General features: G+C 41.7%; 1 long non-coding RNA gene across 2 annotated transcripts in view; it reads left to right on the top strand.

Annotated features, from left to right (window-relative positions):
* LOC135180494 (uncharacterized) overlaps positions 1–4,099 on the top strand; it is a 132,166-nt gene extending 128,067 nt beyond the window's left edge. For both annotated transcript variants that reach the window (XR_010304451.1, XR_010304452.1), the window contains exons 2-3: positions 3,206–3,274; positions 3,402–4,099. This is a non-coding gene — a long non-coding RNA (uncharacterized LOC135180494). The remainder of the gene's footprint in view (positions 1–3,205; positions 3,275–3,401) is intronic.
* The last annotated feature ends 13,742 nt before the right edge of the window (positions 4,100–17,841 follow it).

Genomic DNA, 17,841 nt, shown 5'->3' with positions numbered 1-17,841 from the left:
CTTTGGGCACATTAACTTTTTACTATGAAATCCTTCTTTCTTGCCTTTGCAATAGATGCAGAAAGAACCCATCCCAAATTTGTTAGCTAGACTGAAATTTTATCTCAGACTGTTATTTTTGTATTTTGTTAATTCTCTCAGTTTTGTATTTTCTCAATTTCTATTTCACAGAATGGCTTCCTAATCCTGTCTAATACATGCCTGTGAGCTAAAGATGAATGTGTAAAACTTACCTTTGAATTCAGTGGTGTGGAGCAATTGCTGCTTCTGAAAAAAATAATAGAAAGTCCCTTGACATTATCCTTAGCAGTGCTCCAGAATTTGCACTTATGCTGTAATTATTACAGTTACATAGAATTTTTGTCTTCTGATAATTAAGAACAAATTCATTTAAAGGAACCTTCATGTGTTAGGCTGTTATAAATATTTAGAGATTATATTGTTGGAACAAAAGAGACCTTCATACCCCAGTTATTTCACACTTGAATTTTATAACAGGTTAGCTAGATCTAGCAATTTCCATGTTTAAGGACTTAATTTTATTCAGTATTCTTCTTTTTTCCCCTAAAAAAGTGTGATAAAATGATAAAAACATCAGTTATGTTTGCGCTAGTTTGAGCCTAGCTGGGATATTTAAGTGAGAGGAATTAGATCATAGGTTGTGAAAAGGAAACAATGGTGATGTCTACTTCACTCATAGGCTTGCTGAGATGCATAAAAACAAGAACACAAACATAGATAACAGAGTTACTCTCTGGCTTTGGCTGCCTTCCTTCTCTCCCTAAGCTGCTGTCTATGTAACTAATCTGTCCACTTCCTAACCCCCTTGGCCAATTCTCCAAACTCACCTTGAATGTAAGGCAAAGACTGGGATAAGGTAGAGCAGTGGAAAGGAGGTGGAAGGGTGGTTGAGTGCCCTTCTTGAGGACTCTGCTTTCTGGGAGGGCTGTTGTGTTTCTGTATTACCATTTTCACGTGTATATTTTTGTATATATCTATATATATTATAACCACCTGCTTGTGTATTGTGCTAAGCTGTAAATATAAAGCTCCATCCTAATTTCCATCTTGGCTGGGTCTAGTCTGGGTGATTTTCTTAAGTGTGGGGGAGTGGGTAACACCCAAACCATCACAGTGTTCTGAGAGTTACTTCTTACAGAAGTGTTCTTTTTTATTGCAGCATTAAAATTTGCCAGATCAGACTGTAGGATCAATTTAAGAACTCTGTACATGCGTGTGCACAGAACACACACATCTCAACTACAGGAAAGATTTAAAACGTAGGCCTGGAGATCTTTTAAAAGATAAATTATCTTCCTTCTTCATTGTTTTTAAATCAAGAACCAAGTCTGTAATCAGCAGGAATGAGACAGAAAGTGTATGATGAATAATGGAAATAACCAGAGTAGTAGCACCAACCATTGGAATGAGTTCATGCCCTTGTGAAAAGGAAGCTTACTGGTAATATCCAGGAGGGCCAAGTAGATGATGACAAATGCAAATGCTAGGCTAGTATTTCTGAGTGGATCTGCTTATGTTGAGAGTGGTCTGTGCTCCACATCTAGAGGGTTTTTGACTATAGAAATTTAATAAGAGGAAAGCAAAAAGCAGAGTGCATGCTGAGAAGACTGATCATATAGGAAAAAATAGAGAGCTGGTTGGAGAATGTGGATGTGTCTTTCTGTTAAAAACATCAATGATTATGAAATATAACTTTGTTTGTTTTTTTTTTTTTTTCAATTTACTGTTGGAAAGTTTTAAATACAAATTCACCAAGCCAAATAAAACCCTACACAAGAAGACAACCACCCTAAAATGTCTCAGTAACTTTTATGAAGTTGAAATAGTTCAGAAAATTTGTTTTACTGTTTTCTGGTGATTGTAACTCTCAGTTCTTTGTACTTTTCTCCATTACTTGTGTGTGGATTATATTTGAGAGGGTTTTGGGAACTTAGGAGGCAATTGCGTGGTGAAGTCATTTCAGGGTCTTGGGAGTCCCAGTTGGAGCTTGCTTAGTTCTTAGCTGGACATGTACTTGTACTTGCAGGGTAGCAAAAGAATGGGAGACTCCTGCTGAGTGAACTTAGAAAGGATAGAGAAACAGAACAGAGGATAGAGAAACAGAAAAGGATAGAGATATTATTTTGGTATGTATTAGGAAATTATTTCCATTTTCCATCACTTGGCTAAGTCCTTGCCCCTGGAAGCTTCTGTGGCTTATCTCTGTGATAGACAAGACAGGGTCTTTGGATAGTATCACCTTGAATATTTTTCTTGCATGTGAAAGAGAAACCTATTTACACAGGGCCAAACAGTAGCATAATAACCTGTATACCAGCTAAAGTAGCAGAAGATCTAACCTGGCTCTTGTATGTCCTTTTTTCAACTCCAAAATGTAAGATGCTGCCTAATGTCAAGCCTAACTTTATGTAATTAATTGCCAATTAAAAAAAATCTCTGTTTTCCTTTGGAGAAATGCAGACAGGAGGAGGAAGCAGTTTTAAATGGCACAAAGCAAGAAAGTTAACCCCAGACCCAACAAATTATAGCACCAGTGTTAGCAATTTGCCAGCTGGAGCCTTTCAATGCAACATTCTCCAGGGGGAAGTGCTGACCACCTAATGTGCCAAAAGCCCCTCTGTATGTAAATACTTCAGGACTCAGTTCTGCATGCATTTATCCCTGAAAAGGGGAGCAGGTTGTGCATAGCTTTTTCAGCTCTGAAAGATGTGACTGGATCCAAAGGTCTAATATGTCTGTTGTTCAGATATTCTGAAAGACCATGATCTCCCTCAAAGTAAAAGCTTTCTGTCCTGCCTGTCAGTTATGCAAAGAAGTGCCACTGCAGACAAGTGTTGCTGTGACCTATTTTATGAGTGCAAGATGCTCTCCATCCTTGTTGGAATAAACAAGGCAGAGTAGCCTTGTCAGAGGTACGGTCCCTTGGGAGCTGGCTGCCTAGCTGTGATTTTATACATCCAGCCTGCTTGGATATCTGAATGTAAAATCTACACCCAGGGATGTTGAATGTATTTTGTGCTCTTCTCTGGGGAATTCCAGTTCTATAAAATAATGATTGAGTTAAACAGTATTCATTCAGAGAAGTAGTTTTTCACATCCAGTAGATGTTGATGATAATATCCTCTATTCAATAAATTCTCCTAGTACAATTTAGTGCCAGATTACTAACCACTGTTTGATTTAGCTATTTCAGAGGCCACTATGTGAAAGACTGGCAGTAGAGCACAATGGAAAGGAAGACCATGGAGGATGGGTCTGTATATAGCTTTGCAGCAGCCTTTGGGCCTAATTATCTCAAAATTTATAGAATTTAAATCTATTACATCTAATTTCCTAACTGATTCCTCTTTTATTTCTATTTTTTTCCTGTTGCTGGTTAGCTCAGAAACCTCACACCCCATTCCCCTGCATGGGGAGAGTCCCAAGATCCCAAGAAAGGGAGAATTGAAACTGATGAGAAAATGTTATTGTTTATGTGTGTTCCTGGTGTGATTCCACAGATGTCAGCAGAAAGGTGCTAATGGAGCACCTCTACCGTATCAGCTGAGGATCTGGCACAAAGCATCCTAGTGAGCCTGATGACGGGGATACTATTTCATACAGCTATTCTAGCAGTTGACAGCAGAGAAATTTTGGATATCCTGCTTTCCATAGAAAATGCTCCCTGTAAAAAAATGGCTTTATAATATGAGCCTGTATTGATTGAAGATATATGGAAGGCTTGAATGGAAGCAGCTTCATTATTTATGCTAAGTTTTGTAGTATAATTTCAGTATCTTAAAAGTGCCTGAAATGTTAAGTCATGTCTCTGTACTTTATGATCATGCACCTAATTTAGGGAAGGAAAGTAAGTGAGAAATGTTCATTCCTCTATTGGCTGCAGGATGCTCAAATGAGATAGCAGTAGAATCAAGACTGTCAAAACAATAAAAGGAAGTGTTAACACTGATAATTATATTATTGAAACAATTTGAAATCCTTGGAGGGTGCATTTTGGATGATGCATTGTAGAACAAATTGTGTTTCATAGCTTAAGAGAGTTGTAAAACAATAAACTAATTAAGATACCTTTTGTCTATCTGCTCCTGTCTGTCTATGTCTAGTTGATTGGATAGGGCTGGGTGATAGGTTGGACTAGATGATCTTGGAGGTCTCTTCCAACCTGGTTGATTCTATGATTCTATGATTCTATGTGTGTGGCCAAGGGACTTCTGTGAGTATTAATTGGGTACACTTACATCCTATTTTGAGCAATTGTTGCCTCTGCTACTGTGTTTTAAAGGTTGAATATTTCCAATCCAATTGAAAAAACCCCAAAGTAAAACAGTTTGAACCACAGTGTAGTTGTGTTGTTGCTTCAATAGCTCAGTAGACCTCAGCCCTTCAGGCTTGTGCTCAGGTTGAGGCTGCAACATGATCTTGAACTGGGTTATGGCTGAATTTAAGATTCTGCTAAGGGACAGTCCCAGGCAGTGTAAGCTGGCTCAGGTTTTGTCTGTTCTGTCTCTGTCCATGAGAAGCAATTGGAAAGCAAAACTGTGAGTTGTAATCAGTTTGATGATAATTTCCTCCAGTTGCTATAGTATAAAATATGAATCTGAGGTGATCACTTTGTGCACAAGAAGCTCTGAAAGTCAGTCCCTCTTTACAGGCAGTTTTTTGAACTGGTTCTGTCCTGGAGTCCTGCATACCCCTAAACTCCTCTCCTGCCGTGACTTCCTGCCTCCACAACAGGTTCTGAGATGCCAAAAAGTGAATTTGATTTTTGGTGGTTCTTCGAATTTTCATGCCAAATAAGATTCTGGTTCTAAGGGCTAGATTCTATTCTCTTTTCCACTGCAGGTTTTTCTCTCTCCTTGCTGTGCCTCATTTCTTGCAATGGGATTACTGCAGTGTAAATCCAAGCTCTGTGTTAGACTTGTCCAAAGCTTGAGGAAGAAGGTGGCTGCTTTTCTAGAATTACTGGAAATAGTACAGGCAGATAAGATCAAGGAATAAATCCTGGCAACTATTCTTGTGTGTAGTGGATCTGTTTAAGTGAATACATAGTTAGTAGAATATGGTCCCACATTGTAGCTGTATGTGGCTGCTGATAACAAGAGAGTATCATCTCAGCCTTGAGACAAATCCCCTTTTCTGAAATTAACCTTACAGATACTCTTTGAGCCAAATAACCTCTATCTTTTTCCCACTGGAAAAGTGAGAAAGAGATAATTTTCCTACTATTTTGCTGTGTTTCTCTGCAGTCTGTCTGTGTCTTATCATTTAAAGCTTCTTTAAAAAGACAGGGACTTTCACTTTTTATGAGCACCTGTGTACTCACTAGGGACAGAAATGTATGGATTAGGGTTACAGGAATCTCTAGGAACATATCTTTGTTCTGAGATCAACCACTAATAGGGTTTTATGTAGAAGGAATGGCAAAATTCCTAGGGGATTCATTCCAATTATATCCCCAATTAGGACAAAAGAGGATTTTTTTTTTGTTTGGTAGGGTTTCTGCATCCTTAGCAGTTATAAACATTTGTTCCTTTCTATAGTGGTGCTAATTAACATTGCTAAAATTTACTACAAGCTTTTGCATTCCCAGAAAACAAAGAAGATGTCATTAACCAATGGCAATTAACACGAGGAGAAAGCTATTTTTCAGAAGTTATTTCATCTTTGATGGAATCATTCTTAATATTGGAACTGGTTAAGAAACGTGGGTTGATTCCTAACAATTTGCTTTTGACAAAATTGGTTATCATTTACAGAAATAAATTTTGAGTTTACATTAAATATTCTGTGTCCCTTCTGTCTTTATTTTCAGCTGAAATACGCTGCTGAGTTAGTTAGGGAAATATTGTACAGGTCTTCATTAACTCTTCACTGAAGAAGAGAGTTAGAGAAATATTGTACAGGTCTTCATTAACTCTTCTCTGAAGAAGAGCCTGATACTGCTGCTCATAGCTAAAATATTCTCTTGTAAGACCTCACCATATTCCTAAATTACTGTTCTGAATAATAAGGTGCTCTGTTATCCTTGTACTTTTGACAGATGATTAGTTATAAATTTCAGGTACTGTGGTTCAGATAGAAAGCTAATTGGGTGTTTGTGAACCAAATGTGAAAGCGTTGACTGCAGGTCCATGCTTCGATGCTACTCTGATGTCTCTTTTCAGAGGTTAAATCCTCTGTTTTGACATCTGTGTATATACACTCCCTGTTTCTCTTTGCTGGGGGTATATATTTCCAAGTGAAAACATAAATGAGGTGATAAAGCTTTAGCAGTAACCACTGGGTAAAGAATATTTAAAAGAATGCATGCATTTTATTTAAAACCAGTGGATCCTTAGGAAAGAAGTTTCTTAAATTTGGACATTCATAGGTAGAATTACCTAAACAGTAGCACCTAGCACCTCTCTTTTGTGTCATAGAATCAATCAGGTTGGAAGAGACCTCCAAGATCATCCACTCCAACCTAGCAACCAGCCCTAGCCAGTCAACTAGACCATGGCACTAAGTGCCTCATCCAGGCTTTTCTTCAACACCTCCAGGGATGGTGACTCCACCACCTCCCTGGGCAGCCCATTCCTATGCCAATCACTCTCTCTGGCAAGAACTCCCTACTATCATCCAGCCTATATTTCCCCTGGCACAACTTGAGACTGTGTCCCCTTGTTCTGTTGCTGGTTGCCTGGCAGAAGAGACCAACCCCCACCTGGCTACAACCTCCCTTCAGGTAGTTGTAGCCAGCAGTGAGGTCACCCCTGAGCCTCCTCTTCTCTAGGCTAAACAACCCCAGACTGACAGGTCTGTGGTTTTCTGGTTCCTCATTTTGTCCCTTCTTGTGGATGGGCATTGCTTTGGCAGCTTCCAGCCTCCTTCTAAACACCTCCAGGGATAGTGACTCCACCACCACTCTGGACAGCCCATTCCAATGCTAGTCACTCTTGCCGTGAAGAACTTCCTAACATCCTGTCTGAACCTGCCCTGGCACAGCTTCAGGCTGTGTTCTCTTGTTCTGTCCCTGAGTGCCTGGCATTTAGAGGGTGGTGGGGTGAGGTTTGCTGTGATTTCACCAATGTACTGTGAAATGGTGTCACTTTGCTCAAGAAAACTCACTTGCTGAAGAAAACTAGCCAGGAACCAAACTCTGCAAGACTTGAACCTTGATTTTGTTCATAAGGTGTTGCTGATTTACATCTATCCCCAGAGGAAAAGCAGTAGAACTGAGGTTATATAAGTTGTTCTGGAATTCTGTTTCAGATTTTCTAGAAGAATCATAGAATCATAGAATCAGCCAGGTTGGAAGACACCTCCAAGATCATCCAGTCCAACCTATCACCCAGCCCTAACCAATCAACTAGACCATGGCACTAAGTGCCTCATCCAGTCTTTTCTTGAAGACCCCCAGGGACGGTGCCAAGACCCCCAGGGACGGTGCCAGATTCTCCTTTGTGTTGGAATATTTATTTTAGTATTCAAAGGAAAAGAAAATGTGCAGCTCTCAGATGCCATTCCTTCAGAGATCTTACACTCTCAGTGCTTAGCTTGGATTTTTTTGAAGTCCTGTTGCAAGCAGAGAATACCAAAACCAAATGTGAGGCAACCTACCTTCAGCCATGGATGTTGCTGAGCATGTCTGTCATGCACTGAAGCTGATGGCACAGCTGCTATTGTGTGCACAACAGGGAGTATTTTTAACACTAAAATATGAGTGTGACAGGTGCACATTTTATTAGAACTTTCTTTTATTGTGCTTTAGTGGAGAGAAAAGAGCTAGCTGCACTTTTTAACAAGTCTTCAAGCAAATGGGAAAACAAATGAAGGTCTATGGTTCATACCGATGCTTGCTAACCAAGTATGGGTATCTATAGCAGCCTATTCTTTCCTCTGTTTCAAAAAGTAGATGAATTTTGAGCAGCTTGCATGGTCAGAACCACTCATTCTTTTTTATGAGCTTCATTTGCATTTATACTCTTCCCTGCTGTTGTTTGAGTACGCCCCTCTCACTTGTCCTAAATCTACAACTGCATTGGGTGCACTTAAGTAGCTGTTTCCTACTGATATATTGATTATCACACTAATTACATTCTGGGTCTGTATATGGGTTAACAGAACCAATTTGTTTGAGATTTTTGGTAGGAGAAAAACTCTCCACAACTGATTAATGCTACAAGGAGGAGTCTAACTCTTCTTTTTTTCTCTCTTTTTCTTTTTCCTTCATTTAAGTTTCTGGTAGGTAATACTTGTATTGAAATCTCAATGTGTGTGATGACAAAATGCCTGAGGATGTTGTCTACTACATTTTCTTATTTATCTCTTCATAGGATTTTAAACATTGAATTTGGTTTCTTCTTGACAAGATCATAGAATCATAGAATTGGTCAGGGTTGGAAGGGACCACAAGGATCATCTAGTTCCAACCCCCCTGCCATGGGCATGGACACACTACCATAGGTCAGGCTGGCCGCAGCCTCATCCAGCCTGGCCTTAAACACCTCCAGCAATGGGGCCTCAACCATCTCCCTGGGCAAACCCAATCAGAACTTCCTCCTCGCATCCAGGCTGAACCTATCCATCTCCAGCTTTGGTCCATTCCCCCTAGCCCTGTCACTACCTGGTAGCCTCAAAAGTCCTTCCCCAGCGTTTTTGTAGGCCCCCTTCAGATACTGGAAGGCCACAAGAAGGTCACCTGGGAGTCTCCTCTTCTGCAGACTGAACAGACCCAAGTCTTTCAGTCTGTCCTCAAAGCAGGGGTGCTGCAGCCCCCTGATCATCCTCGTGGCCCTTGTCTGGACATGCTCCAGCATGTCCACATCCCTCTTGTAATAGGGGCTCCAGAACTGGATGCAGTACTCCAGGTGGGGTGTGACCAGAGTGGAGTAGAGGGGGAGAATCACCTCCCTTGACCTGCTGGCCACACTTCCCCTGATGCAGCCCAGGCTCTGGTTGCCCCTCTGGGCTGCAAGTGCAAGACCTCAGTCTGACACAGAGTGGAACACTTTCCATAATTTTAAGTATGTAGCTCTGCTGAACCTTTCAATGTTGCTTTCTTTTAATCGTGGAAAATCCCAGGTGCCTTTCTGACTAGCTTTATCTGAAATTATCTAATCTCAATTCTCAAACAGTGCATCTGTATGGTGCAACTCCTTCATAGACCTTTTGCATTGGATTAAAAGACGTTTCTAAATGACAGTGAAAAAGAGATTTGACTAGAAGCTATCATGGGAAACTAGGCAGTGCCTGGTCATTAATTTGCAGTATAACAAAACTTCTAGCTATTTACATCTAGACCTTCTTTAATTCAGAGTGTGGAGAGTTTGAAAGCTACTAGCATTGGCTGGTGACTCATTTCTGGTTTCTCTAAATTGATCTATTGGTTCCTGAGAAAATATCCATTGCCATTGGATTTCCATAACGTCTGCAATGATAATTGTAGTACAGAATTCAAAGGACTCTGTATTGCCATCATAACTTTAATGAGGACCATACCTCTCACAGTGTGATAGGTTCTAGGAGAGGTATTGATCTGGGAACATCCATTTTCTCTTTCTGGTGTTTTTAATAGTGTACCTCCAGCAGGAAGTCAGCTTTTCCATTTGCTAAGACTGATGCTTCTATGAATATAGAATCTGGCTTTAAAATAATCAGAAGTTATTCTTCTCAGTAACCTTGAATTCTTTTTTTGGTGATGTTTTGCATCCAGCAAACTTCTTTGACAAAACATTTGAGGGAACAGGGCAAATCCAGAGTGTTTTTTGTCCTACAGATCAAATTTGTAAGGAAAGTGAAAGTTATAAAGATCATAGAATCATAGAATCAACCAGGTTGGAAGAGACCTCCAAGATCATCCAGTCCAACCTAGCACCCAGCCCTAGCCAGTCAAATAGACCATGGCACTAAGTGTCTCAGCCAGGCTTTGCTTGAACACCTCCAGGGATGGTGACACCACCACCTCCCTGGCCAGCCCATTCCAATGCCAATCACTCTCTCTAGCAACAACTTCCTCCTATCATCCAGCCTATTCTTCCCCCAGCACAACTTGAGACTGTTTCCCCTTGTTCTGTTTCTGGTTGCCTGGGAGAAGAGACCAACCCTCACCTGGCTGCAACCTCCCTTCAGGTAGTTGTAGACAGCAATGAGGTCACCCCTGAGCCTCCTCTTCTCCAGGCTAAACACCCCCAGCTCCCTCAGCCTCTCCTCATAGGGTTTGTGTTCCAGGCCTTTCACCAGCCTTGTTGCCCTTCTCTGGACACGTTCCAGCACCTCAACATCTCTCTTGAATTGAGGGGCCCAGATGTTTAAATATTACAAACAGAATTTACACAAATCCAAAGGCAATTCAATGGGCATAACACAAGAAAAAATGTTCAGTGAACTTGAGCAGGGCTCATTGAGAGGCTTTGCAGCAGCTTTCTGGACACTATGATCCAATAATTTAATCTTGAGCTTTTAAAAAAGAATTATGTTAGTTTAGACTGGGAGACGTTAGAGTATAAATCAGAGCTTCCTTCTCAGAGAAGCTTAAACAGCTCCAAAGATTAAGTAGGAGATATAAAATTGTTACGATATGTTTGCTATGGGCCTTCAAAGAAAGTGGTGAAGCAAGCTGGGTGGCAAGGTTATTTCAATATCAGGATAAAAGATCCTATGCAGTCTAGGCACAAGTCTTTGAGCTGAGCACTGTAGATGGGAGCACCCTAGAAGCACTCAGAAAATTATCCTTTGAGGTACTGACAGAGGAAAGAGATTTTCAAGCTGTCTGGCCAGCATATATCTATTATTGATCTAGACAACAGATACCTGCAGGAGTCTTGAAAAACTATATGAAGGAAAGAACTTGAGGAACTTACTTCACCTGTGACCTGAGTAGTTGGCTGCCATGCCAGGAATAGGACATGGTGACTTTTGGCAAGGAAAAGACCCAACAAGTAGTACAGGACAGACCAGGAAGGCTATATTTCAGATGTGAGTCTTGACCCCTTCCCATGAGAAGAAGAATACATAAAATCTAGAATGTAATATATAGCTTTGTTGTGTAATTCCTGTGTAATTTTGAGCAAGATGCTAAGTCTTTGATTTTTTCCAAGATATCAAGTGGAGGGAGGAGTTTGTGTGGACTTCTTTGAAAATTCTACCTTTAATACTTTTGTGCCTCACTTCTCACAGGTGGAATGGCAGAAAGTATTTGTTCTCTGCTTCCATTTGTCTACTGGCTGTGAGTTCCTTGGAGCAGGACCCACCTCACTTCATGGTGTGGGCAATATATTGTGGACTGGTCCAGGGATAAGCTGTAGTTAATAGCGTGTGGTAGTTAGGTAACATTTGTCACTGATAGGTGCTCCTTTGCTTTTCAGTGATGGCATCTCAAGATGCAACACATTGTTGTCCATCCAGAACACACACCACTCCTCCTACATCTGAAGAAAATCAGGTGCACCCAGAATTATGGAGTAGTGTGCATTGTGGATGGAAAGGGATGTATTGCACAAGTTTCACTAAGGTCTTGGGAATCATGGTCAAATACTGAGGTGACATCATGGAAAATTCATCAGTCCATGCAAGCTCCTCCTTTAAGGAGAGATTTCACCATCTCACCCTAATTTAAGGTTTAACAGCCTTACGGCAGCTCTCTGTATCTTATCTTAAACTCATTATAGTTACTCCTTTTACTCCTCCAAGCTATGTTTGCTGTTTGTTTTTTTTCCCCTACAGAGATTTTTTTCAGTTTAGATGCACTGACAGTTCACAGATATTTCTCTCACTACTTGTTCCCTTTCACTTTGGGAGTCAAAACAGACTTTTGGAAGACGTTCATCTCCTTTTGGAGTAAGACACTGCACTCCAGGGATCAGTTCTGTGAGGAAGGATAGCAGCAGAAACAGTCAGCAAACGTATGGTCAGAAAAGCCTGGGGGATGGTGTGGTTTATGATGTTACCAAGACGAAAGAAGAAAAAGTCAAGACAGATGTTGAAGAACAGAAGAATAGGTAAAGTGACATACATAGAAGGATGGAATAGAATCATAGAATCAACCAGGTTGGAAGAGACCTCCAAGATCATCCAGTCCAACCTATAACCCTATTTGGTCAACTAGACCATGGCACTAAGTGCCTGTTATAGAGGGGTTTGAGTCTGAGTTTGGGGTGAGATATGAGGCTGATTTGGAAGTTATTAAATAATTTATTGATATATACAAGGAGAATTTTCCCCAAACTTATGTACAGCTAACCCACACAAATTTTTTGTACATGGTTGGTGAATCTACTTTACAGAATGTCTGTTTACAGACGAATTAAGCAACTTGGTAGAGGTTTTAGAAATGTCCTGGTCAGAGAGTCTTGTGGCATAAAGTGCTGCTAGCAAAGTTAGTAAATTTCCTTAGCAACTTGTATCAAGAGAGTTCAAGTACTCACTAGTTGGAAGTCTCAGTATCTGGGGTCCCAATATATATATATAGCGAAAGCCTCGTGGTTGATTTCACGTGGAGCTGATAGTTCAATTTGAATTGGGGCAGGCTGTCTGAGAAGGTTCCATGGGCACGATCGGGCTGATGCAGCGAGCTGGAGCGGCTGCCAGCTGGGAACACCTCCTTCCATCATCCACTGGATAGGTGCAGAGTGCTGCGGAACAAAGGGTCACGTAAAGCATTGTGGCCATTTGAGATGACCCTCTAGCTCAGACATAGGGGAGAGATGAACATTCCAGGGATAGGTCACATAAATGGCAACAATAGATAAATTAATATAATTTCATTGGAGCATCAAGAACTTAATGTCTAGAAGCACAGTTTGTTCTCCCCTTTTTCTCCCGCTAGCTTCTGCTGCTGCAGCTTCGCCTGTCATCCCCTGGCTGCTGTTTTGACTACTGCTGCTTTGCTGCTTCGCTGTCGCTTGATCCCTCCCCCATCTCCCTTAAGGTTATTGTATTTTTTTTTTCTTCTTTCCTTCTCTAGTTATTATCTCTCTTTACATTGTTATACTATAAGAAAATACAATTTCATCTTTCCCTGACTTTCAAAAAAAAGGAGGGTTGTGTTGTGAATTTTCTTCCCAGGGAAGGGATCAGCCTAAACCCGGGACAAGCGAACAGAGGTAGTGGCCCCAGGCAGCAGGCAGGGAGAGGTGAGCGGAGAGAGTGGCAAGAGCACCTTGGTTACCTGGGTTGCCCTATTTATCAGATGTGGGCTGAGATTGATGGTCCTTTGGCCATGATATCATCCAATAGGCTTCTGGCAGCAGGCCAAAACACACCAAATTAGGACGGGTCCACAAGTCCAGTACCCCCAAACACGGGGAAAGCATGGGCGCTACACCCGGTGGGCCATACGCAGAGCGCGTGGGCTTACACAACCACTCACACAACTGTGTTATGCAACCTGGGCCCTGGGCAGGCCAGACTTTGTGGCACCAGGCCTATTGTGCCCTTTTTGTCCATTTAATGTGTTTACCTCTGGTTTGGGCAGAAAAACATGTCCAGGTGTCCTGGAGTCCTGTACCCCTAAATTCCTCTCCTGCCCAGACTTTGGGGGGAAAGGGGAAAAGCCGCCTGGTTTCCCTCCCCCTCTCGCCTGCCCTGCAGCCGTGAAGGGGGGGAGGACTGCCCCGTGAAGGGGGCGACTGCCCCGTGAGTTCCCGCGCTGGAGCCAGGCTGGGATTGGCCGTGCGCTTTCGCGCCTAAGGTGTGGTAACTCTGCCCTTTGTCTAGTGAAGGTTATAAATATTGGGGATCTTCCCGCCTTTGGGGTTCCTGCTTTGGAGTTTGCCTGTGCCTGGACCCGCTGGAAAAGAAGCGGAAGACAGAGCGCACGAGTCAGCCTGAGTGAGTTATTTGGCTCAGTTTAACTTAGTAAGAAACCGATATTAATTAATAGCTAACGCCTTTTCCAACTTCTGACTTCCAATATAGTCAGATTATTGATGGTATCCTGGTAGGTAATTCTCATGCAACTGAATCTGCTTATTAAACTAAATTAATCTTTGTATATATAGTTGTGGGGGCGGGTTTGGAAAATAAAAAATAACTATTTTTGATAAATTCCCGACTCGGCCACATATTAATTCCTGCTCTCCGCAACACCAGGTGAGGCAAGGCATATGTAAGCCTATTTGGGCCTATGCGGCTCTCCACTACAGTGCCTCATCCAGGCTTCAAGGGAAGGGCAAAGCTATAAAACCTGATTTAAAAAAAAAAAAAAAGGTTAAATTTGTTTATTCTTTATTTAGGTAAATATTCCTGTGGTTCCTTGAGGGTAATTCAAAGGCTCTGTTATGCTGAATACCTACGTTACAAACAATAAAGAAGATTCTTGTTAGCTGGTGGACCTTGCAATTGGAGATTGTACTCCTAAATCTTGACTTTCCTTTCTCTAGTTAAAGAAGCTGTCATGATCACAGATAACTGCAAAATAGAAAATCACTTTGTAGTGGACTTCAAAATAATGAAACCTCCTTTTACCGGTAATTGTAGTGAAGACTGAAAAACAAAATTAATCAGTTTTTCACAGAAGATTCAGGGGGAAAAAAATGCATCTCTCCTACTTGATAGACATATTTCCTTTCTACAGTGATCATACTTAATTTCATTTTCACTGTATATAAACTTTCATAATAAAAACATTAAATGTGTCTTTCCATTACTTTGAGCCTTTTTTTGTAACCACAGAATCATAGAATCAGTCAGGGTTGGAAGGGACCAAAAGGAGCATACAGTTCCAACCACCCTGCCATGGCCAGGGACACCCTACCCTAGAGCAGGCTGGCCAGAGCCGCATCCAGCCTGGCCTTAAACACCTCCAGCCATGGGGACTCAACCACCAACTTGGGCAACCCATTCCAGGTTCTCACCACTCTCATGCTCAACAACTTCCTCCTCATATCCAGGCTGAATCTCCCCACCTCCAGCTTTGCTCCATTCCCCCTAGTCCTGTCACTCCCTGATAGCCTAAAAAGTCCCTCCCCAGCTTTTTTGTAGGCCCCCTTCAGATACTGAATGGCCACAAGAAGGTCACCTGGGAGCCTCCTCTTCTGCAGACTGAACAGCCCCAACTCTTTCAGTCTGTCCTCATAGGAGAGGTGCTGCAGCCCTCTGAGCATCCTCGTGGCAACCTTGGTTGCAATCTTTTCCCATCCTTCTTTTAAGACTCTTAATATTTAGGTTTTGCTGGAGCTGCACAGCCTGAGTAACACCTAGTTCTCTGACCAGCTCACTCTGAGATGACGTGATCACTGCAGTTCATAGAGTATGGAATGAAAAGAGCTTCCCTCACACAATCAGAGGGACACAGAAAAAGTGCTGATGATTTATATTGGCTGAGACTTTGACCCAGAAGCTTTGAGCATGCAGTAGCTGTTATTTACTCTACGTCACCATCAATCCTAAGCAGGAAAGACTTTTAAGAGCTTTGTCTTCGGAGGGCTGGCATTCTTTCCTGCAGTTCCCACTGCCCCATCTCGACTCCCTGCCTTAGCTACTTCAAACAAAAATGCTCTCCTGTGCTGAACTGGCTGGCCTGTGTAGAAGGGCTTTTTGCGTTATCTTCAGTGCACGTGGAATCTGGGAAATGTATATTTTATGAGTTCAGTCCTACTGCAATTTTATGACAAGATGAGTTAACCAGTAAAATATTTGGATCCTCTTTACACATCATTATATTTTGCTGTAATGGCTTAACAGGTTTCTGGTAGATATTGCTTTTTCTAGCAGCCTGAGAAACTGGTGTTCAATAAGTGTCTGAATGGGCTGGCCTATAAGACAATGCTCTGACACATTCTGGGCTTGCTTTGACACACTTTGGGCTCTGGGAAGTGTGTAACCACCTGATATTTGAGGGAAGGAAAGGCTAAATCCAAAATAATTTGGGTGACTTTGGTGGAACTCTTTGTGATGGTCTGGGTGTTACATGCCCCCCCACCCTTAAGAAAATCACCCAGTCTAGACTCAGCTGAGCTGGAAATTAAGGAATGAAGCTTTATATTTACAGCTCAGCACAATATATAAACAGATATTTACAATATCTACAGCTATATATAGAAACACACAAGTTAAAAACGTAATACAGAAACACAACAGCCCTCCTAGAAACCAGAGTCCTCAGGAGGGGCTCCCAACCACCCTTCCACCTCCTTTTCATCCCCTTTCCACCCCTCTACCTTATCCCAGACTGTGCCTTACATTCAAGCTGAGTTTGCAGAATAGGCCAGGATGATTAGAAAGCAGAAGGATTAGTTAGCAGGTTAGGGAGAAAAGTGCAGGCAGCCAGAGCCAGAGAGCAAATCTGTTATCTGTATTTACGTTCTTGGTTTTATACATCTCAGGAAGCCTATGAGTGAAGTAGACATCTCCACTGTTTCCTTTTCACAGCCTATAATCTAATTCCTCTCACTAAAATATCCCAGCTAGGCTCAAACTAGCACACTCGTGCTGTGCAAACTGTGCTTGGAGACACAATTGTCAGCACATTTGCACCAGAAGAGCAATGAGTGACTGCTGTAGGAGGTGAGGGATTTTTCTATGGGGAAGGGTGTGTACGTGCACCTGAAACAAATCCTGGGTGGATGTAGTCAGTTGTGCAGAAATCTCAATTGAAGCTTTCTTGTCTCCCATCATTTCCTAGAAATGCCTGTCTGGTGGTACCAGGTGTAATAGAGAAGGAGGAGTGACAGGAGGTGAGATTTGGATAGCAAGGTAGCGTGAGGCATAGCTGGTCTTTGAAGGTCCAGTTTGCTTTGTGCATCTATGGTGAAATCCTAGGCTTTTGAATCTTGATGTTTACTGAAAGGGAGTGGCTACTGCCCAGTTAGAGAGAATGGGAACTTCTTGCTATCCTTATCAAGTTCTTCCCTGTTAAACTTGACAGGTCAAGGAAATAAACCCTCTGCATTTTAGTAAAACAAACTTTGCATTTGGTTTTTATGGTCATCGAGGATCCTCTCTGGAAAGCAAATTGATTTCTGGAACCTTTGTAGGAATGAAAAGGCATCATGCTTCAGCTAACAAAGACAGGAAAGTAGTATGCCCAGATTATATAAAAAACCTCAAACACAGGACTTCTATTTCTGCTATATTTTGGTGGTAATTTCTGCTAGCTTTTGAAAGAATATTATGTTTAGACAGGAACTGTCTCCCTCAACTACCTTCCTTGTATTGTAGACTGCCGAATGGCAGTTTAGGAAGCATCAGCACTGAAATGAAGGACTGCACATAGCCATTCAGATAAAGGAGAGAAAAGGTCCTTTTTGTTTTGCAAATGACAGTCAAAATGCATAACAGGTTACCAAACACTCTATTTTGTTATTTTCCTTCCCACTGTAGCAGCACAAGGGATGTCTCATCACTGAAGGTTATTGAAAGACAAAGACGCCTGTCTGCTCTTAAAACCTAGGTACAGCTGTTGCTGTAAAATTAGTACTGTAACTTGTTAGGGATTCACTGACCTCTGAAGATTCCATTCCTGTATGGAGAGAAAGAAGATCCAGGGTGACGTTATGAGCACTTGAATCATTAGAATCACCATTCACCATTAAAGTTATTTTGATTTCATGTGAGGATTTACTTCCTGCAGAGGTCATCTAATAAAAGATTTACTGGGAATGAGATTGACTGTGGTTTGCTACCAAGAGGTTGTCGAAGAATTAGCAATGAACTGAAAGTGGGAATAGCTTTTACAACCTTAAATGTATCTCTGAGACCTTTTTTTCCTTCTCTCTAGCATACATAAGTTGAAGGAACATCAGATCTCTCAGAGAAAGAAATAGACGCTGTTATTTATGGCTGCGCAGAGGGCCCCACAGCAGAGTGATCTGGCAAACATACCTTTATGGTTTTGCATCA

The sequence above is a fragment of the Pogoniulus pusillus genome, chromosome 1 (genome assembly GCF_015220805.1).
Source record: "Pogoniulus pusillus isolate bPogPus1 chromosome 1, bPogPus1.pri, whole genome shotgun sequence".
Classification (NCBI taxonomy): Eukaryota; Metazoa; Chordata; class Aves; order Piciformes; family Lybiidae; genus Pogoniulus; species Pogoniulus pusillus.
Note: the sequence above shows the minus strand (reverse complement) of the source record. Positions and strands in the feature narration are given on the sequence as shown.